Source organism: Hermetia illucens, chromosome 4, assembly GCF_905115235.1.
Source record: "Hermetia illucens chromosome 4, iHerIll2.2.curated.20191125, whole genome shotgun sequence".
NCBI lineage: Eukaryota > Metazoa > Arthropoda > Insecta > Diptera > Stratiomyidae > Hermetia > Hermetia illucens.
The window spans coordinates 164198107-164222550 of record NC_051852.1 but is presented as its reverse complement, the minus strand read 5'-3'; positions in this window follow the sequence as shown (position 1 = coordinate 164222550).

Below are 24444 nucleotides of genomic sequence, written 5' to 3'. Positions count from 1 at the left end.
TTCTCCTCGGTCACTTGGTTTTGGTTCAGCCGACAGCCCTCTTTCTGGTGTACTTCGTGTCCACTTCATCGTAATAGTCAAATGATCTGCTCATCCTGTTGACCGATTCAGTGACCTTGTCAAGCTTTTCTTAGAATTCTGCGATTTTTTTAGCGACAGCCGACGTTAGTTTATTGGATCATTGTCTGCAGCGTCGTAAGCTAGAAAGCCGATGTTATCGTAGACCATATCATTAACCTCAGCAACTGCCATTGACGTTTTACCAAATAGTTCTCTTTTGTTTCATTACTGGAACGTCAAGGATTTATTCGGTTTTACTAATACTCTAAATAGGTGGTAAGAGGTGCCACAACAGTGTATTCCATGCCGTCGTTGGTACTAATTCTCCTGCGTGGTCACACATTTTATGTGTCTGGTTCAGTACTTCTAACACATTATGTCGCTCCTTCAATATTCCGTTGACGAAAAAATCGACCACTACTCTCAAGCTTTCCTGAACTATTCCGAATTGGCCTTTCTCTCTCCACGTGGTACCGCCGTTTTTCAGCAAAGGATAGGCTCCTATGTTCCTTGGACAGAATTTTACTGAGTCTCGCAGATTCGCTGGGGTTTTCAATGTTTTGGCAATAGTCCAACCAGGACCGCCTCCTGGCAATCTTGAAGGCCCACTTGTACGGTTGCCAATATTAGAGCTTCTAGCAGATGTTGGAGACGTAGTACCGCCGTTGAGGGTTCGTGGTCCTCGGTGGAGATATTCCGGGAGAGTATCTTGCCAGACATGAGGAGCAGAATTATTAGATTCAGGAGCGCGTGCTCGTTCACATGGAATGATTCGTGGCTTCTTCGATGGTTTGCCACCTCCGTACCCACTGTAGATACCTATAGATTCGTACTGGTTAACCTTGTCAGTGTCTTCTTCCGCTCTGGTTGTTTCAACTTCCTCGACAGAAGGGGTGGCTCAGGTTCGTTCGCCTTGATACTGCACAGCAATTGCACGAACTTAGCCACCGCTTCCAGGATGAACTTCCGTGCCAAAGGTCACAAGTCACCCTTGACGTATACTCCTCAGGTGCTGACTTAGCTTCACACCGAAAAGTGTTCTCTTAAGAAACATTTGGGCTTTCAGAAATTTTTGCATATCTTCCTCTTGGCTGCAGGGACAATCCCAATAATTTTAAAACTAGCAACCCCTAAGATGTGCAACACCAGCCAAAGATGGAATAAGCAGTGGCTGCAGCCGGGCATCCACCAATGTCACTAAAATTTATTTACTCCGGCATTCTACTAACCAGAGAAATGAATGCATCAACTCCACGCTGACTATTAACTTCCACCCGTAATTTTAGAGTTAAAATGCCATGGATCCTTGGAGCTCTCACTGGCATGGGGTACATGTGTTCCCTTTTGCCGGTTGTATTGTGTGTGAGTTCCCGGCATGGTTGGATGAATTTCAATTCCCACGTTCAGGAATCCTCGTAAGCAAAAGATATGTGCGACTTAACCCTAACAAACCCAACTGAAATGGATAACCTTTACCCCTTGGCGTCATTGTTGGCCCCCTCGTAGTGAGAATAATCGTATTCAGCGATTTCAAGGGATACTTAACTCTGCATTCAAAATGCGGTTTTCTGTCGAGTCATTGTCGGCAACCAAGTCCTCGGCACCTTGGTAAGGTGAACCGAAGGATCCTCTTCTTCGATGTCCTCGTTTGTTGTTATCTTTGCTGCTCCGTTTGCAAACGACAACTAGGAGTCCATTTCGGTCCTCTATCTTTTGGTATTGTGAGCCCTTTTCGTTTTGCATAGGGATGTAGCAAGGAAGCATAATGCAGTACAGTTGGAGCCATTTTTCAGGATATATATAAAGTAAACCACAGACTGTCGGCATCGTTTTCTGCCAGAAAGAACAATCGCATAACTTTCAGGATGAAATTTTATATTCGTTCTCTCGAGAGAGGTTCGCGATGTGCATTTTTGTATGGAACATGACCATAGGATTGTTGTAAAATCTACATCTCTCGGGGAGGAAAATGGGGAGTGAGTTGACTGTAAGTTAGAATGGGTGCAATCGGAGCACTTTCATGGATCTTTATGAACATTTTCGAGGCTCTTCACTCTTTTATGCATTCTCGAAAGTGTAATACTTTGAGCTAAGTCTTCTGGCCACAATTTCTATACGAGAGTCCTAGATATTGTCCAACGTACCCAATGTAGGATAGTAATCCTTGTCATTTAAAAAAACACACTTAAAGAGCCAGAGGGAGGACGAGATGGTCCAATTGTTCGATCCCCTTTTAAGGGACAGGAGGTAGGTGGCCGCTCTGAGGATCCTAATTAGCGCCTCTGGGCGAGCCAAACTCCCCCTGACTTGGCGCAGGTGGTCAACAGTACTACCACTACTTCCGCTTGAAATACACTGCCGAATCCTGGGAGATCGTACGACTCTAGGATGCTATCATGCCTGTAAGGCTTCGTTGTCCACGCTACAACGTATTTAATGTGGAGGTCTAGGGAGAGTAGGGGTAAGACTACATTGAGAGCATATGCCGGGCTGGACTACAGACTCCCGAGAGTACCTGTACACGCGGTTCTTTGAATCCTCTTAAGTTTTGTTCTAGTGCGCTTTTTTGTTCAGAACCTGTCACCACACAATAGAACCGTATGCTAAGATGGGACGTATCATGGCTATGTACATCTAGAGAATCATCCTCAGCTGGAGACCATATTTCCTTGCAGACTTAAAAGGCTATACAAGCCCCTGTAAAATTTCGTCCATCACTATTAACCAGAGCATTGAAAAAGTGGCACCACCCTGGGGCGCCGTCTGAACAAGTGGCTACCTTTCAAATGAGACTGGATTATCCTGGTTCTTTGCATGGATATTATCCTGTGCCAACCCGATACTGGTGAAGGCTTCCTTGATAGCGTTGGTGCTAATATTGTTGAATGCTCCCTCTGTATCCTGCAAGTAGAATTCTTGTACTGTAGTGACCGTGATAAATACCTCGTAGAGAACGATTTCTGTGGATTTGCCTTTGAGAAAGTGGGGTGGGACCGAGAGAAAGGCGTTCTCTTCATAATCGTCCTTAAATGGATATCATCGTCCCTACCGCAAGAACCTGCAATGATATTCCGTAATTCCCTAGACACTTGACTTATACCTCCTGTATTTAGTCTTCTTGCTCACACAACTAGGTCTACATTTCATTCAAACACCAGAAGATTCAGTCAATGAGCCTTCCGATTTTTCAACAAAGGATAGGATCCTATGTTCATTTGACAGACTCTTACTGGGGTTTTCAATGTTCTGGCAATAGTCCAACGAGGACAGCCTCCTGGCAGTCTTGAAGGCCGACTTGTATGGTTACCAATATTAGAGCTTCTTGAAGATGGTGGAGACCTGCCTGGTCAGCTTCCTAAAGCTGGTCAGATCTTCATTGCACCACGATGGCAATGTCTTTTTACCGTATTCAGCAGGGAACTATGCTCTAAAGGCGTTTTCGAATGCTCTTTCCAGAGTCGTGACCTTGGAAAATGGAAGGTAATCGTACTGCAGTTGTTACATTTCAATAAATTTGTGTTAACCATAAAATCAAAGAATAAATCACCTCTTTCATTGTTTTTCGAGCTGCCCCAAAGCATTGGTGTCGCAGTCTATCAATAGGTTGGCCTCTTTTGCTCCGATAGTGGACGTTAAATCTTACAGTTTTTCTGGGCGATCGGTCATAAGCCATCAAAGTCGTGGAAATATACACATTTTCCGCTCGCACCTGCTCCAGTTTGACCACGGTAACATCGCTGAACACAGAAAAGCGTGTGGCTCTTTTTGGTGAGGATACATGCTCTAAGTCTGCCCCGATCAGTGTCTCTTGTGCTCTGGAATAAATTGTAATATTTGCTTTGAACCCCTTTGATGCTTTGACCTCTTCTGGTCCAGGGCTCCTGTATTAGCGCGACGATCGTTTTCCTCTAAGAGGGAGATCAGCTGATGATCTGCTTGCGTAGGGACTTCTCCAGTCCCCGTCGGACCGTCAATTTTCATTTTCTCCAAAAGTTCGTTGGCGGCATCGATTAGTTTCAGGTCCTCGTTCGGTTTCGCGGAGCGGAGCACTTTCACCTTTGCGTTCCTGACTCCGAACCGTACTATGTAATCCGTCTTTTCCAGTCCCTTTAGGCGCTCTCCATTTATCCGAAACAGAAAAGGTTTGCTGTTCGCCTGGGGTTCCTCTTCCTTGATAACCAGTCAGCCGTCCGTGGGAATCCTGGGGTTTTGAGCGCGCACGGATTGAATGTCCTTATTTAGGCGGATCTTCGCCAACCAGATATGAGCGACCGGTCTCCTGGGCATGTCGTCAAATGGCATGACTTTCAGTTTTATGCCCTTCTTGGCGGCGCTGATCTTAGCATTGCACCAACCGAGAAAATTCCTGAAGAATTGGTCCTCGCATTCCATGGCATGGAACCCAAAGACCACGTGAGAGAAATCAAAGGATGATGAATCCTCCATGCTCCCCTTTTCCGTTCAGGAAACGCTCGACGACCATCGCCGGCAGCCTGGCCTTAGCCCTGCTCCACACCTCCAACGTCAGTTTGCCGCAAGGTCAATTACGAGTCGCCAACGCCACATGTAACTCGTCGCTGGAGGATTTCACAGTTCGTCCGTCACCCCTGCTTACCTGTTTGCAGAGGTTACGTAGCGTCCGAGCACACTTTGCTCCGCTTATGTTACAGTTCGACCTTATCTTGAGATCGATTGCGGTTGAAGGAAGTGGGCTTCGCCTTCTGCTGGTTTCCCAGGCGTTTGTTGTTGTATTCTTCGACAATCGCCTGGCATTCTACATATTCATCCCACTCGTCAGCGGAACCTGCTTCCTTTTTCTTCACAATCTTGTATAGCCTTCTGGTACTGGCTCATGGACAGGACCCCAGTATCCTGATGGATGGCATTCTTGTCAGCCGTTGGTTTTGAGTTGACCCCCGACGTCGACGGTTTCGGGTTAGAAGTTTTTTTGGCTAATACCCGCCACACCCAGCTGGTTTCGAACCTGGAAACCAATGGATGGAACCCTTTGATGAGACTCTAGATCGGTTACCAAGGGTGCTTTGTATAACATCAACAAACTACGTAAAACGAAACTTAAATTTCAACAGAAATTTTCCTGCATGATTTCCAACTAAGTGGAGGGGATTACAAAACTGTATTTTCCAGTAATGGATCAGAGATAGGTTGTGGATTTGGAATAGAATTTTCTTTAGATTGAGGCAACAGCCTTCAGCTTTATAAGATATGCAGCGTATCCCAGGGGAGTTACTGGCGATACGGGAGGTTTGTGAGCAGTTGAGCCAAATATAGCAGCTTTGATTGGCAGTTAAGTCAATATGTAAGGGTTTGAGTCAGCGACACTCTTCAAATTTGCGAATCGGGCAGAGACGAACTGAGCAGTCTAGGAAGACTCCCTCTTCTGGGCTTCCATCATTGGAATAGAGGGGAATGAGCAGGCCGTCGAATTTGCCAGCTTTTCAGCGGATGCAGTTCGGTTGATATGAGAAGACAAGTCTACTCATGGTGCTTATCAGCTACTAACCTTCCATGTTAAATTTATTTGGTCTCCCCCTCTGGCAAACTTCAAACTCAGGAGTTTACAAGATTACATCGGTCTCCAAGGGATACTACCTTATGGGGAACTATGCCAGCAGATTCATGCCTTTGTGATGAATTGTCGAGGTGAGGATGATTAAAAAAATATATAGACAGACAGACAGACGTAAACTGAGATATCTTAACTATCTCAAACCTAAACAAAATGTTTCTTTGGCGACTGGGGAGTTTAAACTTCGCATTCACTTGATTTCGACCGGTCTAGGTAGAGAGAAAATTACTGTCACTCTTCTTGGTTCACGGACTTCTCTTTCTAGCTTAACACTCAAGGTTAAAAAAAAAAGGAGGGGACGAAAGGACGAAGACGGCTTACAGTTTCGTAAGGTGAGGCAGCATCTGATGAGTTGCCTCTGCCCCATTAGGCAACTGTCAGCCGTCTTCGTCCTCTTTTAATTTTCTAAACCAAATTGTGGTATTGATCGTGAAGGTCTGACACGTACTTCACGGTTTATTTCACAGTTTAAGGCCAACCTTAATGGTATTGCCTAACGTGAGCTCCGTTAGGTTTCATTAATATAAACCTGTGGAAGGAAGTCTTTTTCGGCACGCAATCTGGTTTTCATGTGTCGGGAAGAGTTACTCCACTGTACCAACTTTATTCCCGGCTAGGCTCCACGTACACGTGACTTTATTTCTTGAGTTTTTGGTTACACGACTCTCCCTTCGAAGCAAATGTTTCTAGCCCTCATACGGTTCTTGATTTCACTACTTCAGGTAAGTGTCTGGAGGTGATTAACACCGCAACAGAACTCCTCTGTCAGTGATTATCAGCTGAGGATTTGTGGTGTCGTAATTGGGGAACTGCTGGCGGTGTCCGAAATTACTGGAGTCCTGTTTGGTAACAATCAGCAAATCTAACCCGTTTGCCGGGGCGCCTGTCACTGCATGTTACTGAATGGGAGTTTGACCTATTTTTGGGTCTTTAGGTCTCTCTCCTGAGAGTCACTATTGTCGTGATGGTTTCCTAATGCTGGCTTGAGATCGTTTTTCCTTCGATGGAGGAGCCATTGCATAAGAAGATTCGACTTGATTGATGTTACTGATAGATGCGCTGGTCACTACTCTTAACTACAGACTTCGCATTAGCGGCTCTGAAACTGCGGCACTGCCGATACATTGCAGACGCCAGAGAAACTGGAAGTGTTTATTATCAACCAAGGAAGCCCTTACAATGAGCTCATTGAAACGTAAGTCTTAAGACGTCAGCCTTCAGAACAGGACGTAAATCCAATCACGAAGTTGTTGGGTATACGGAGAAGTGGAACACTAGTACCTGTTTGGGAGAGCAACACCATTTCTGTTCTGGATATGACGCACTAGCCACAATGTTCGTATTCTGCTCTGTCAAAAGACCGACAGAGGCGATTGTCAGGGTACGCTGCTCAGGGAGTCCTTTTGACTTCTAAACTTTGACGACCTCGACAGTTCATTATGCTTTATAATACCCACTGTCATAGCTACGAGCTACAAGTTAGCGATGCCGCCTTCAGTTCCGTGGTCATTTTTTGCAGTGAGCCATGTCCAGGTCCTAGGAGTCGCTTTGGGACACGATCGATGATAAAGGACATCCAAGCGTTCAAAATATCCGCCGCCGCATCAGTAACCCTACGTGCAGTCGTGGACGAGGTAAGCAAGGGTAGGAGATTGTCTGTTTTCAGGCCGATGGTGGTGCCTCTCTTATTACTCTCTTCCGGAAAACAATTTGGAAGAGTCCATCTTGGTAAGCTTAAGAAAGCTCATAGGTCTCGCCTTGCCTCTGACAGGCTTTTTAGAGTACAAAAGCGCAGTATAGCAAGAGTCCTACCATCTCCCTTTGCTTAGGCCGGAGTTCTTGATCAAGTTGGAGAAAACGAGCATTCGGGGTTCCCTAGGGGCCATGATCACATTCCAGCAACTTATCAATATCCTGTTTGATAGCCACAAGTAGCAGACGTAAGGTCCGTTCTTCCATCAAACGCGAATGCCCGGAGGTAACCAATGTCCGACGCCAAAAACTCGCTGTGGCGGAAGTTGCCGAGCAATCCGCGAGGAAGCTTCTAAACAGCGGGAAAATAAGAATTGGTTGGGTAGTGTGTAGGATACGAATTCGGGCCGCCCCAACCAAATGTTACAGATGTTTGGATTATAGCCACACATCTGCAAACTGTTGGGGACCTGACAGAAGGGCAACATGCCGTAAATGCGGTCAGGCAGGCCATAAAGCGAATAGCTTTATAACAATGAAAAGGAAAGCTGGGTCCTATGCAGGGACCGTGGCGCGACTGCGGGATCGAGGCGGTGTCCAGTTTTCAGAGCAGAACTGGAAAGAGCTAGGATACGGTCAACATGATTCGCATCCCACAAATCAATATGCACCGGAGTGCAACTGCTCACGAGTTGCTAGCGCAGTTCGCTGCGGAGACCAAAGCTGATTTAGTACTCATCAGTGAGCAGTACCGAAACAAGGGCCCAGTTTCATGGCACCCAGACATATCAGGTACCGCTGCCATCTGGGTTCGGAACAGCACCCTCCTTGGTGTTCTTGCCCGAGGCCGAGGGGACGGCTTTGTCTGGATTCGGTGTTCAGGGATAACGTTTTTTAGTGTCTTACGCCGAATGAGACGATGTCGGACTTTCTTTGGAGGCTTGATGCTGTGGAGGACGCTATCTTAGGCACGGATGGGCGTATCCTGGTCGGGGATGACTTCAATACTAGGGCACTTAAATGGGGCATGCCTCACACAGATTCCAGAGGGAGCGAATTCTGGAAATGGCGGCGAAAACAGGACTGGTAGTTCTAAACACCGGATCCACCCCAACGTTCCGGCGCCCGGGCTGCGAGGGAAGCATTCCAGACGTAACCTTCGCGTCGGAATCACTGGTGTCGCTGGTGGACGGGTGGCGAGTTCTGGAAGACTTCTCGGCAAGTGACCACCAATACATTACTTTCGAAGTGGTGGACACAAATCTTCGGTGTGCACCACCCCGGCGATCTTTCTGTGCATGGAACGTCGCGAAAGTGAACACCGGGAAGTTTGTCGAAACTCTGGGAACAGGTACCATAATGATGGAGTACAAATCAGCCAAAAGGAGACTCCGCAGCGCAATAAACAAGAGCAAAGCTCGCTACTGGCAAGATCTGGTCGACGAGGTGAATGGGGGTCCGTGGGGACTCGGTTACAAACTGGCAACCCGAAAAATCGGGGCTCTGCGGAAACCTTGTTCACTTAAGGCCGAGCAGATGGACCGCATTGTAAGGGAACTCTTCCCTGCCCACCCCGTATGGGATGATGACGTCGGCGCGGAGAGCGCAGAGGACTGTCCACTTTTCTCTATAAAAGATTTGGAACAGGCAGTCCTCTCTATGAAAAACAAGAAGGCGCCAGTACCCGATGGTATTCCAGCAGAGGTATACAAACTGGTATTCCAACGCCGGCCAGACCTACTGCTCGGCGCATTCAACGCTTGCCGGAAAGAGGGCATTTTCCCTGCTCGTTGGAAGGTTGCGAGGCTTGCGCTGATCCATAAAGGGTAAGGCGACCCCGAATTGCCGCCTTCATACCGTCCACTATGTATGCTTGACACTGGTGGGAAAGTGCTCGAAAAGCTCATCAGAAGTAGACTCGCTGAAGCAATATCATGCAAGTCATGGACGCCGTTCGACGAGCGGAGGCACACAGCCGCCGAACTCGACGAGTGGTGCTTCTCGTAAAACTTGACGTCAGAAACGCCTTTAATTCCGTAAGATGGAAAGACATTCTAGGCACGCTAGACAATAATTTCAACGTGCCGAACTATCTCTTACGGATTTTGAGGGACTATCTGAGGAACCGCTCCCTGCTCTATGAAACATTAGCGGGTCAAAGGTGGATGAAGGTCACGTCGGGGGTAGCACAGGGATCCATCCTAGGGCCGGACCTCTGGAACGCTACCTATGACAGTCTGTTTAAACTCGACATGCCAGAAGAGTCGCGCCTGGTCGGCTACGCAGATGATGTCGCAGCGCTTGTTGCTGGACGCATTGTCGAACAGGCGCAAAGCAGACTCGGCATATTGATGCGACGGGTAAGCGGATGGATGACTACTCATGGTTTCAACCTTGCACTGGAAAAAACCGAAATAGTCATCATGACTAAAAAGAGAATTCCGACTCTGCGTCCCATATCGTTCGGCGAGTCGATAATCGAGTCAAAATCAGCGGTAAGGTACCTCGGGTTTACTCTTGACTCAAAGATGAGCTTTTTGAGCAAATCAAAGCAGCAGCGAAGAAGGCTGCAGCTGGAGTTTCGGCGTTAAGTAGGCTAATGGCAAACATTTGGGGTCCTACGTCTAGCAGGCGACGTCTCTTGATGAGTTCAACGCAGTCTGTCCAGCTCTACGGCGCAGAGGTATGGGCTGGCGCTCTTAACAAGGAGGTATATCGTAAACGCCTCCCGCAAGTACAGAGACGGGGAGCTTTGCGGTGATGGTGATTGCGGGAGTGATCCTCGTTGCCCTTCTTGCTAAGGAGCGTCAGGCCATATATAAGCGCAAGGGAGATGAGCCAAGGCAGGTGGTTGCTCGCGAAGAACGACGACGCACTCTAGACGAGTGGCAGCTCACGTGGCAAAATGAATCTAGAGGCAGATGGACTGCGCGGCTTATCGGCAACTTAGGTGCGTGGCTGAATCGGAAGCATGGTGGGACTGCTTATTTTCTTACCCAATTTTTAAGTGGGATGGAAGTTTTTAGTTTTACCTGCACGAGATTGGAAAGACCCGTTCTCCGGATTGTGTGTTTTGCAATGGAGTTGTGGATGACGCCCACCACACTTTTCTTTTCTTGTGGAAGGTGGGATGGGGTTCGTCAGCAGCTCTATTTAAACACAGGGGATCTCTCTCCAGACAACATTGTCGAAGAGATGCTGAGGACTCATGACAGGTGGATCCGTGTTGTCCATTACGTTCGGGCCCTTCTCGTTGCTAAGAAGATAGAACTCGAAAGGTGGAGGAGCCGGATGGCAGAGGGTTCCTTGAACTGACAGTTCCCTTCCTCCTCTCCACTCCCGTTGGTGAAAGGAATTCCCTGATTTGAAGGCTCCGCAAGGCGGGAGAGTTTGGGGACTAGCCCGAAGTAATGTGACAAACGGTTCCAGGCTAGCTCTCTGACGATGGGGAGGTGTTTAGTTGGTAGTCCGACGACATACCGAATCGGGAGTCCAACACTGTGTGTGTAAATGCATTCACCTACGTTACACCAATAAAAAAAGGTCCGTTCTTGTTCGAGGCGTGTTTAGCGTTTGCTTCTTTTCAGAAAGAAAAGGGAATCATACATTCGGAGGAAGTGGAGAAGGAAATATTTGAAAAATGGAAGTGATCCTAGTGATTAAGAAAGCGCAGGTGGATCCAGGCGCCTGTTGGTGACAAAAGAAGCGGTAACTAATTACTTCGGGCTGAAGGATTTCGGTTATTTAGAGAGAATATTTAGTCCTAATCCGAACTGCAATTATGGCGACTGCATCTGCCAAATAAATGGACTCTTTTGTAATTTTCCAAATCATGTTTTACACAGTCGCGAATCCCTAACAGACTTCCATCAATTATATCCAGTGGGTTCCCATCAATTCGCAATTGCTTATTATCATTTAGGGGGAAGCATATAAATAACCAATTAGTAACAAATCGGCGGAACTCGATTCCAATTAAATACCACTATCACATCTGGCCCGACGTTTGCCGTTCCCATTATCACGGCTTCTCATTATCCTTTACACTTTTCAATAAATATCCTGGCTCCATCCTGCATTTATTCGTAATAATTACACTAATCCTGGCTGCATATGCATTATAGGCGAGGTTCGACGGGGTCTCACCTCACCACCCCCACCGCTCCCTTAACCCTGAGTCCATCCAATCTACCGAATTTCAAATTGCAACTAATAATCATATGGTGATCCTGCTACTACCCCGCCATCGGATCATTGGCCCGGAACCTCCAGCCGAGGAGCACCTATCCATTTTGCATTACTGCCGTCGTCCTGAATTTTGAATGGAACCGCGCGAAAATAATCGAAATAATTTGAAAGTTTTGAAAATTTCTCATCCACGCTACAATCATATTGTTGGGATGCGGTTGTAGTTGTTATTGCTGAAAATGCAAATGCACTGAATTTATTATGGATGCCGGTAGCAGATAGTGGGAAGGACCTCGTCATGCATGAGCGAGGGTGTGCTCCGAGTGCTCCATAGGAAATTACATGTACATACTTAAAAGTCCTGTGATGGGATTTTGCCATGGATGCGGTAGATTATTGTATAAAAATTAATTGAAGTTTCAGATGAGGGTAAATTGCGAAATTTTATTTATGCCTGAATAGAATTTCGGGGAGAGAAGTTTTGGATGAGTTTTTGCAGCGAATTGAAAGGGTTACACGTTTTCAATGCTTTCCGCAAACAGTTTTAATTATGGTGGAAATAAAACGCTGGTAAGTCTCCAGTGACAAATTGGAATTTTGCAAATTAACAGGGTAGAAAAGCATGGATTTTATTGAAATAGTTTTATTGAAAGTCAGGCCCTTAATTTGGCTTAAAACTGTAAAATGAAACCAGGGAAATTCACCCCTGCTTTTGGCAATTGAGGTATATCTGGTCAAGTCACATCTAAAAGAGATATCAGTTTGACGATGTGAAATCTTTCACGAGGGAGGAGGACTACATGCATAGAGGGCTTCGCATCGCCTGCATCAGTCAGATCGATCAATCATACAAGAGACATCCGAAGCATCTTTTCAAAGAGATCTGTTTCCATCCGAGGAACACGTACGTTACTCGGCATCGGTTGCACTACGCAGCTCCGATGATCGTCCTACTCTCGGTTCATTGACGCATCCGCGTGCTTCCACCAACACCCTATCGATACATTCCACTGCTGAACCGCAGGCCACACCTGCCGTCATCCCGATCTTATGTCGCCTCAGTGGCTTTCTGCTAAACGCTGCTTCATCACCGAAACAACCATTTGTGTCGAGGCTAGTTTACTCAGTCATTTCCGATGATATTCTGACCTACATCAGAAGCAAGGTCAACTCACTCCCTCGACGATTACCTACCTTGACGTGGTGAGGGAGCTCAGTAAGGAAGATCCTCCAGGAAACGGGAGGTGACACCTGAAGCCAAGCGGTAATCAAAACCCCAAGCCAAGGTGTGACTACCGTGCCAAGGGCTGAATGGTCACAGGGGTTAAGATGTGGCCGTAAACGGTGAACTCTGGGTACCAGGCGACCCCCAGTTTCAACTAGCCTTGTCTCGGCAAAAAGGGGCTCTGCCGAGATCGACTTACTTTCCCCGGAAAAATTGAGGCCATGGCAGCCAACTATGAAAAAACAAAAAAACCAAAAAAATAAACCTACTAAGCAAACACAATTGAACTTTGATCGTGACGATCCAACCCCGAGTGAAGAAGCAACCCTCAGCTCATCGATGGAGAACCTGAGTCTAGACTCAGATTCCCCACTTATTCAAGTGGGAACCAATTCAATTGGGACCCAGTCCTTAACGGACGAGCCGAAGCAGGCCCCTTCTGTCAGTACTCCTGACCCCAGGCTCCAATCGGCGCCACCTGCTGAGGCTAAAGTCTTGCCCATGGGTAAGCATTTGTCCACGGACAGCAAACTGCCTTCGGGCAAACCGCCTTCGGGCAAACAGCCTCCGGGCAAACCGGCTTCGGGCAAACCGCCTTCGGGCAAACCGCCTCCGGGCAATGTACAACCAAAGAGCTGTGCCAAGGTTGAGAGGAAAGGAGCGTTCAGGGCACCTGGAGCTAAGGGGAAACCGAAACGGCAGCGGTCCTCAGACGATCCTAACTCTTCGACACAAAAGGCGGCAAAGAGGGCTCGGCCGGTAACGGCTAGGCCTTCATTTGCAGTCAAGGCTATCGAAGCCGATGGATGGGTCCTGTATGACGACTCTAATCCATCCGGCTACGATACTGAGCAGTGCGAACAGCTTAGGAGGAAACTCCTCCTAGCTGTAAGGACTGCGTCCGTGCAAGGCATTAAGCTTTGCTTTGAGTCGGTAGGTGTATACCGTAAAATGTTACGGCTGAACTTTGCCGACGAAGAAGACACGAACGAGTGGCTCAGGCAGTACTGCTCCTCCCTTAACGATGTGTGGGAGGGTGCGCGACTAACCTTGAAAAGGGTCTCTGAGCTTCCATCGATCAAAAAGTGCTTTCTCTGGGTTCCAGAAGAAGAGCGAAATGGTGTCGGGGTTCTGGAACAACTTGGTGTACAGAACAACCTTAACACTTCTACCTGGTTGCTGCTAGGCAGCAAAACAGGAGAGAGAACCGATAGGCCGGGAACTTTTCTCACTATCGGCGTTCCCCAACCTGATGTTAAGAAAGTTGGGGAAAAATCGGGTTGAAGGCTCTACTATGGGCTGGGGACCGTCAAGTTACAAGTGTCGGCTCCTAAAACCATTGAAGGGGACATGCAGCTCCCAGCATCTACATCTGAAACGCAAATGAGGCGCCACATTTCCCAAGTAAATTTGCAGCATTGTAAAGCAGCGACTGCACTTATCAGTGGTCGGATCAATAGCTGCAAGACACTTATATACCTCATACAAGAACCGTGGGTTGTTGGTGGGGCAGTCAGGGGCCTAAACTTCCAACATGCTGACCTATTGTATGCCAATGGAAGTGATCGACTCCGCACCTGCATGGTAGTCTCGAAAGACTTCCAGGCTAACCTGGTTAACGACCTATGTGATGGCGACACCACATCGGCTAAGCTAACCATAAAAAGTCAACAGGGAGATAAAGAGATACTATGGTGCTCTGCATATTTTCCCTACGACGCAGAAGACGTTCCCAGTGGAACATTCATCAGAGCTATCCAATATGCCAAAAGTAGAGGCATGGGGGTAATAGCAGGATGTGATGTCAACACTCACCACATATGCTGGGGAAGTTCGAACATCAATGCAAGAGGATCGAGACTACTGGAATATTTAGTAGGAACCGATTTGCAGATCCTAAATGTGGGTAATGAACCCACTTTCTTCAACGTGGTCAGGCGAGAGGTCATCGACATCACGGTGGCATCTCCTGACATCGCGGCTCTGATCGGAGAGTGGAGAGTATCAAACGATATCACACTCTCGGATCACAGACGCATTGATTTCGTTATGGGCATGGATCTACCTCCACCCACTCCATTTCGGAATCCGAGGAAGACAAATTGGGTAATGTGTCAAACAGAATTGAGCGCCCGAGTCACGATCCCTGGGAGGCGCATCAAATCCATTGCTGGAATTGAGAAGAAAACCCAGATGATCACAACTAGCATGAGAGAAGCTTTCGAAGAAATCTGTCCACTCAAGATGACTAAGAAGGGTAAAACACCATGGTGGAACTCGGATTTGGCAAAACAGAGGAGAACGACAAGGATGCTCCTTAATCGTGCTCTGAAGGGTGAATCAAGCACTAGCTGGAATCGCTATAAAGAGGCACAGCAGGTTCTAAAGAAGAGCATAAGATCGGCTAAACGATCATCTTGGAGACGCTTTTGCGAAGAGACTAACTCTCTTGAGGCAACCTCAAAGCTGAAGCGGATTCTGGTCAAAGAACGTAGCCAGAAACTGGGTTATTTACGTTTACAGAATGGGAAGTACACAGAAAGCGATGAAGAAACGGCAAATCATTTGCTTGAAGTGCACTTCCCAGGCAGCATCCAAAATCTAATCTCGGGACCAACAGGTACATACAGCCCTCAACCAAGAGATTGGAATCTGGCATGCAAAGTAGTATCACTGGAGCGAGTGAAATGGGCATTTAACTCGTTCCATAGATACAAGTCTACAGGTCCGGATGGCATCATCCCTGCGCTAGTAATAGAAGGAATGGATGCCCTGGGTCTACACATTCGGAATATATATCGTGCATGCCTAGCACACGGTTACATTCCAATTAAATGGCGTGATGTGAAGGTGTTGTTCATTCCCAAACCAGGAAAACCCACCTACACAGACGCAAAGAGCTTTCGACCGATCAGCCTAACGTCCTTTCTGCTAAAAGGACTAGAAAGATTAGTAGATCGGTTCATAAGGGATACACACATTCCTAAATGGCCACTTCACCATAGGCAACACGCCTACCAGAAAGGCAAATCCACGGAGACAGCACTCCATGAACTTATGGCAAAAATTGAAAAGGCGATGTCCGAAAAAGAATACGCCTTAGCCGCATTCATGGACATCGAAGGTGCCTTCAATTATGCCTCATTTGCGGCAATTTGTGACGCGGCGGGACAGCATGGAATCGAATCGTTGCTAATCAGTTGGATCCTTCACATGCTAGAGTGGAGAAAAATCCACATATCGGTCGGCCAGAAGTCTATTGAAGCAGGATGTCTCAGGGGCTGCCCACAGGGAGGGGTTCTCTCTCCACTGTTATGGCTCTTGGTGATGGATACCCTGCTGTGGCTCCTGGAGGACAAAAAAGTCTTCGCGCAAGCATTTGCGGACGACCTAACCGTAATAATCACCGGAAAGTTTGCGGACACAGTATGTGATGTGGTGGTCAAGACTTAACTTTGCGAACAGCAGGAAGCTACGCCGACTGCGGCACTTGAAGCTATCCTAAATTTACCCTCCATTCACTTGGAGGTGAAACGGAAAGCAACCAACGACGCATATAGGCTCGATACCATTGGGGCGTGGAAAGGCGGCCAATCCAACGGGCAAGCGTCTATCTAGAAATTCCTTGAAAAACATTCGGTAGCCCTGATGCCGACCGATCATATGGTTTCCAAATTCGTCTTTGAAAAGACATACACTATCGTAATCACCGAAAGAGAACAATGGTCGGCAAGTGGCCATGAGTCTTTTCAGATTACAGACCTAATAATCTTCACCGACGGGTCAGTCACGGAGGATGGATCGGGTGCAGGGGTGTTCCGATTATAGAACTGGCCCGACCCCTCGGAAAAATGACGACCATATTCCAGGCGGAGATATATGCCATTTCACTGGCAGCAGAAGAATGTCTGCGACAAAAATGGAGGAGTCGCACCATTCGAATCTGTTCCGACAGTCGGGCGGCATTATCAGCACTAAATGGCAACAACATATCAAGCCAGTTGGTGTAGAGTTGTCATCAGGTGCTGCTGAAACTTGGCCGACTGAACGAAACATTCCTGTGTGGATGCCCGGGGCACTCTAACATCGCCGGTAATGAGGAGGCTGATAGACTGGCTCGCCGAGGGTCTGGATCCACAATGGTGGAGCCAGAACCAGCTCTTGGAATCCGACCATCTACTGTCAAGTCTACTCTGAAGGGTGAAATTGCAAGGATTCACGCAACCGAGTGGAGAAATTTGGACTCTTGCCGGCAAGCGAAAATCTTTGTGAAGGAGCCTAGGGCCACTAGAGCGGCATTTTTGTTGTCCCTTAAGAAGTGGGACATGAAAACCCTAGTAGGGCTTTTGACGGGACACTGCCCCTTAAACTACCAAATGGAAGAGATTGGGGTACTGGTTTCGGCTGTGTGCAGCCAATGTGAGGAGGAGGAGGAGACAACCCTGCACTTTTTATGCAGCTGCCCGGCATCCTCAGATCTCAGACGAGGACACCTTGGCAAGGTTTTCTTCAATGAGGAATCTGCACACTCTCTGCCTCTTGGGAATGTTCTCAGATTCGCTAAAGCCTGCGAACACCGTAGGCGGGAAGCCATTGAATAGGCAACTTACGGGGATAGTACAATGGGCCTAATAATGGCCTGAGTGCTCGGAGCTGCGGCTCCCCCCCATTTAACTACACTAAACTAAACTAAGGTCAACTCAACCTTGTCACTCGTCGCGTGTGTGTACCTGACGAAGAATCTCCAGACCGAGTGAAAGCTTCCTTCAAAGCTATATATTTCCACGACTTCGACTACGTCGCCCAATCTTCCTTTTGGCTGCAAGCGGTCATCATCAAGTCTTATGAGAGAACAAGTTTCCTTCCTGACCGTTTGCCTCGCTGAGCTTGGCCTACTAATTCTGGCCTTCCTTCTGTACCCAATAACTTCACTCATCCATCCCTTCCTTTATCTATAATTATGAACACCTGTACCATCCTCCAATTCAACCTCTCCAGAAATCACTTGAATCATACTCCTGAGCTCGTCCTCCTCCTTTCTCATGCTTACTCTTACGTTGACATTATTGACACTCATCCCCTCCCCATTACCCCACTAAGTTTAACTGCCGTAAGACAAACTTTGAAACCCCTGATAACAATCAACGGGGCCAAGTACTCACAATCAACTGTGAGCAAGCACTCAGCAACTTCTATATCGTTTTATCAGATAGTCTTCGTTTTACGTTCCCTCTTCTCTAAGGCACAGACAATTTTATCAAAAACTCGCTTCTTGAAAGAAGTTCCTATCTTCTGGAACTTATGATGACTTGTTTTTTTTAAAAATTGCGTGACTTGCCCAAATCCTTAATACATAAGTCCTGAGAGGAATATCTGGTTGGTGTTGAGGATTCACTAGGACGCGGAAACCTCAAACCATTTTGGTCCTGTATTCGCAAATTGCGTAGTCTCGTCCAACTATGTATCTCCGCTCCGTTAAACTCTTTGGCCTCTCTGCTAACTACCCCTAATTATCTTGTGATTTATTCTGCGGCTGCTTTTCTTCAGTCTGTGTTGTCTTTTCTTCCTCCTCATCTCTCCCACTAGTAGATGCATCCTGCCCCAAATCTTCATCCCCTCCTGACCTCTCCCTTTGTCAAGTACCCCCTTGAGAAGCTTTGCGCCAATGCTGGCCCTGGTTACAATGGTCGTCTAAACCTCTTTGTTTCGCTTATTGCTTCCATTATTTTCAACAAGAATTATGAAGAGAACCATTTTCCTGGCCTGTGGTGATCATCACCACTCGCAAATTGGGCGATCGTACTCTTGCTAAGAATTACCGTCCCATTTCGCTCATCTCCTCCTGTTCCAAACTTTTAGAAAGATATGTTTGCGACTGGTTATCCGCCCACTTTGACCACCTCATAGTGAAAGAGCAACATGGTTTTGTTAAGGGTAGGTCCACTGCCTCCAATTTGGTTGGTTTCACCAACTTTGTGGCTAAATGTCTAAATTTACGGCGGGAAGTGCATACTATCTACACTGGTTTCGCTAAAGCCTTTGACCCTGTAAATCACAAGATACTTCTGTCAAAATTCTCTCTCTCAGGGTTCCCATGTCACTTATTGCATGGCTTGCTTCTTACTTTTCCAGCCGATCCTATCGTGTCTCTTCTGGTGGCTGTACATTCCGTTCCTTCCCTTCTCTTATGTCCTTTCTGAGTTTCGTCGTAGTTGCATTTTTTTTTGTACTCGGAGGAGGAAATTCTTAAAAAGACACGTCTCCTTCAGCTCCGTTAAATTTAATCAGTCCCGTGGTGGATTCGTACTCGCTAAAAACCACCATAGGTTTCTTTAGCCCTAGCATCCGCGGGAGCACCATTTACGTGTTACTTGTTGGGGTGGGTGTGCCTTTAGGCACTTGTGCTTCTACTCCTTTCTACGGGGTAAACCAGGTTCTTTGCCCTCTGCATTTTCATTATTATAGTTTCCGGGCTAATGGCGCTGCCCAGTGCTTCACTCAGACTCCTCCTCTCCATTGGGAACTTTGAGCAGTGAAATATGACATGCTCTAGAACCTTCGGTATGCCATCGCATCAAGGACAATTCGGTGAATCTGCCAAACCGAGGCGATGCAGATACTGCAACAACCATGCCACATGGTAATGTGGTCGGTTCCCTCATGTTTTTATGCAAGCCACACTCTAATGCTGCATTTTGCAGACTCGTCCGACCTGTCTTGGTGGAGATCATTCGACTCTGCTTTTGGGGATTTCTGCGTTCCCTTCAGGTGTGTTGCATGGTACAGCACACTAGTTTCTTTCGTAAGAATGTCGACGGGGATCATTCCCGGAACAACAGTACTGCGTCATCCGATGTAGTTCTCAAGGCCCTGCAAACCGTGAAAGTCAGCAGCCGGTAAACTGAATTCACCTACTTCTGCTTCTGAGAGTTTTTGCCTCTGTCCATACGCGCCAAAGCAAAATGGATGATTATACCACTCCGGATAGAAGCAGTCGCCAATATTCGGCAACATTTTTGCAGATGTCTCGGTGGCACTGTTTTTTGTTTTTTGACATGCATACCCTAGGTGTTCCCTGAGCTCAGATTGGCATTAATCATCACCCTAAGGTATTTGGTAACCGGCTTCGAGAGGACCATATATCTACCGTTTTCCACTTTCACAGCGTTTTTTCTGCATTTCGTTATTAAGACCGTCTCCGTTTTCTTGTTCGCAAGGTCAGCGTGGCTTTTTCCAGCAAGGACTTAACCGCTCTTACTATTTCATTTGTGTAGACCTCCATTTCGTCTGGGTGCTTTGCTTTGACAACTACAGCCAGGTCATCCGTAAAGCCGACAATCGTAGTCTCTTCTGGGGGATGGAGAGAGCAAGCAATAAACATGACATTCCACCGCAGGGTACACCTCGAAAATGTGTGCGTAAAGGTCGAGCCTAGTCTTTATTGCCAGCTTCCGAGCCTTATTGTCCCCTATCCTATCACATATTTTCCTTAAGCTCCTCCGTAGTTACTTGTTGAGCTGGACCTTCGTTTTGTCTCTGATATTTTGGTAGTGAGGAAATGGAGTGGCAACAGTGTTTTTCAGAAGGCCTGGGCAGTTCACCTGAGGTGATTTTCGCAGTCTTTTGTTGACGGGTTTACCTATTGGGGAGTGGACGCATTCTAGGCTTAGTAGCATAGCATGCTTCCCTCACCCATGTTAGGCATGAGTGCTGCAGGCATTCTCTTTTTCAAGTTCAAATCCCCCTTGAGTATAGTCATCACTGGCTTGCCAAGTAACTCTAAAGTGGTGTTCACTCAGGTCCACTAAAGGACCCAGGCCCCTTCCTCTAAAAGTGTATGAGGTCCCGATACTTTCGAGTACTACGTCTAGCTCCGCGAATGCTTCGAGGAGAACACGTCCTCTCACATCCGTTCTTCGGCTGCTCTCTTCGAGAATTCACGCACTCAAATCGTCCACCATGATTTTCGGCCGACCTGCTCTTGCGTCCAGAACCAGAATGCTCAGCACCTGCTCATAGTCGGTAAGTGTAGCGCTGGGTGGAGCATAGCAACTACAAGGCGGGGCAAAAGGAATCGCTCTATTTGAAAACGCTATAGCTTTTGTAAATGACGTCAATTGTCAATTCGGTTTTGACATTTGTGAAGTAAATAAACACTGAATACAAATGGACAACCCATGAATCGGTCTACTCTGCAAAAACCAAACCAAAAACCAAGGCTGGCCAGCCCGGAAACCACCGTTCTGCTGAGTATATCACTGCTGTTGCCCAAGATGTCGAAGAGGAGCCCAAACATCGACCAGACGATGCGCCACGTAATTGGACATTAGCCGGCGATCCCTACGCAGAATTTTTGGTGGAAGATTTGAAGATGTTTCCTTACAAACTACAGACAGTGCTTCGGCCGTCATTTCTGGGGCACCAAAAATCCGTATATCATCCACGAAGAGCCATTACACCCGGTCAAAGTTACTGCGGGATGTGCTGTTTATGCTGGAAGGGCCATTGGGCCATTTTTCTTTGAGAATGCCGCGGGTCAAATCACAACAGTGGATGGCACGGGCTACAGAACCATGATTACCGAATTTTTTCTTCTTCAATTGAATGAATAGGGACTGGTGTTGTGGACATGTGGTTCCATGTGGTCTTCTGGGAGTTCCATTAATATCTATAAGGCTTGCTTTCTGCCATCCCATTGCGCTGGTTGGGCCGTTTGCGAGATAATGTCGTGCGACGCCTGACAGTGGTTGAGATTGTATGAGCACTATCTCCACTGATAGTTTGGTGAAGATGGTTGGTGCGTCACCATAAGCTCTTATTATCATTCTCATCGCTGATTCTTCTAGTCCATGAAGGTCGAACTGCTTTTCCAAAGCGTCAAAAATTCCCTCCTTCTGGGTCATTTCATTCATACAGACTATAGTGGCCTTCGTCCTGCTAGCCTTAATGTCGACTTTCTGTCCTACGGACTTTTAAGTTTGCCTCAAGAATTTGTTCGCAGTCACATACTTGAATTTTTTGAGCTCTAACATAAGCTTTCGTTTCCGGGATCGTCTAATGTGGCTAATATTATTTCCCAAATTGGTGAGTTCGGGGTCTCCTTTACTCTCCTAAGAATGTCGGTGTGTGACCCTTGAACTCGTTTGGGAATGATGATAATCTCTGGTCTTATCTTTCGTCGAGACGCCACATTTCACCAAGTTTCCACATCCTCCTCGAGAGATACGCAGAGCGGTAGTTAGCTGGTGAAAGGTTCCGTTGCGGTTCTCCGCCTCGGGCTGATTCCAGTTAGCCCGTTGGGGAGTTCCCTCCCCACGTACTCGAGGAGGGCTATCAGACCCGCGTCTGCAAGGGACTCATCTGAAGTGGCTCTGCTACGAAGCCTCACCAGAGGTTATCTGGTGCCATGGGAACGGGGATGGCCTTCTGAGAGCATATGCTCCAGGAGAATTCCTGGAGGATGTGTTCTCGGCCTGGTTATTTGCAGTTGGCCCCCTAGTGGTAGTTTCATGGTGGTTGTGGTATTGCGGGCAGAACTCCTCGGAGCTCAAGCGTGGAGTTGCGCTATACAACTCGTGTGCCGTACCTCTTAGTTGCGGCAGAGGTGTTAGATAGGCCTCGCATCCACTGGTATGAATGCTAAGCCTGTACTCAGTATAAACCAGGACAGCTGTGCTTGCATGGCGGGGCTCCGATTATGGTCCCAAAATCAATCCGTGTCCGAAGAGGATCGTGGGATTATGCCTACATGGCAGGTACTCACGTTAAACCCTCCCCCAGGACTTTCATCCTCCTCGAAAGATCTACTCCTCTTTCCCGGAGTCGCAGCTACGTGAGTTTCGTCGGCAGCTTCAGTCGTCCTACTCACGAGCTCCACTTTTTAGGAGTTGAGCTTTTTCTTCTTATGGGGGTTTGCTGGCCTATTTTGTTCAACGTTCGCAAAGCCCCTTCTCCGGTTTGTCCTCTTTTAGATTGGTTAACGAACTCCAATAAAGGGTCAGAATGCAGCGTTCGTTAAGAGAAGCAAACTAGTATTGAGGTGAATCTTGGAGATTATCCCGAATTTTGCCGATGTTACTGAAGTCGTAGTTCTAGGAGCCAGAGGAGGAGGAGAAGGCTAGTTCATCTCTTGGAAGGATAATCAGCACTATTGGAGGTCAAAAATACAGTCTCCAGCTGCTTATTGCAGGAGTGGTGAAATCCATCTTGTTGTACCCGGATCTTTTAGTGAGGCACATTGTTCCTACCAGAGAAAGAAGGCGAATCCGGCCGATGTGACTGCAAACTTGAAAAATGCCACTAGGAAGGAACTGTGTAGGAGATAGCAGCCACGATGGGATAATTCCGCTAGCGCTTTCCATCTAGGCGCCCTGTATGGTCGGGAATCGAGTTTCTTCTGAAGGGCTCTGTTGATGGAGCTAGTTCTAGTTCTTCCCGCGCCCTTGTAATATTAGGCACCACAATAGCCAAGGCTCCCACTATCAAGGTACATATATACGACGGGAACCCACTTGCCCACTCCCAGAAACCGCCGGTACTGGCTTTCGGAAGCCTTGCATCGTAACTTTATTCTTCTTCTGCTCCTTCTTGATTGGGGTATGCTTGACATAGCCATTTTTTATCCACCCGTGGGTATGTCCGTACGGAGACATCTCTTGATGCTTGCATGTGCACGTCCATGATACATTTGCTTAGTATTCCCTTATCCCCACGATGGCATGCGCCTGATGGGAGATTTGACAACTTCACATTCTTTGACATTCAAGCAGGGGATATACACCTCCCGATAGTGCCTCCTCTAAGCATCTTCGAAACTTCTTCCATGTGGTTCAAGTCTTGATATTTTTTCAAATATTTAGCGGAATTATCCTTGAGCTCGGGGCCTTTAAGTTGTGGAAAGAGTTCTCCATTTCGGTTTTTTTGGTTGCCAAGGAACTGGCACGACATAGCGCCCATTGTCGCCCCATCGCATCTTTTCTTTTTCTTCTCATCTTCCTTCCCGATCGTCATGTCGCAAAAGTCCAGTGGCTTGGAAGGGGGGTACCTCTGGGTATCCCTCTTACCTCTGCCTCTGGACAAGAAACCCCTCCAGTCACTGATACTAATTTCAGGAAGGGTTATGATAAGATATTAGATCCTAACAACACTGGAAAGTGTGATGCTTGATCAGTAGCTGGGGTGGTCAATCACTTATCTTGAGAAAGAAATCTAGTCGCAGCGATCAGAAACCAATGAAGAAGCGAAAATCGCTCGAATCATTTAAAAGATTCAGTACCAGAAATGGAATGAAAACAACGAGGCTAACTACCTGGCAATTGCTGGAGAACCAAGAGAAGAGAGTCGATTGTCGCCTACCGCAATCGATCTCAGGGAAAGTTCGCCACGAAATCGAAAATTATACTGCGGCCATTCCACAGGATACACTCGTCGAAGCCCTTTAAGGATTTAGTCAGTAGAAACTCACAACTGCCACGCAGGTGGATGAGCATTCCTCTAGTGCTAAATTGTTACCGAAGCTGTGTAGGAGCACGGGTGGAAATGACCATGTAATTGAATACTAGCCCGTTGTATCAGGAAGACCTATTCCATGTTTTCAATCCTCCTAGGTGTCCTGGGGATACCAGACCGTAGCATACGACGAAAGATTCTCCCGGGATGTTTTCAGCATATACGTCGACTTTTGGTACAC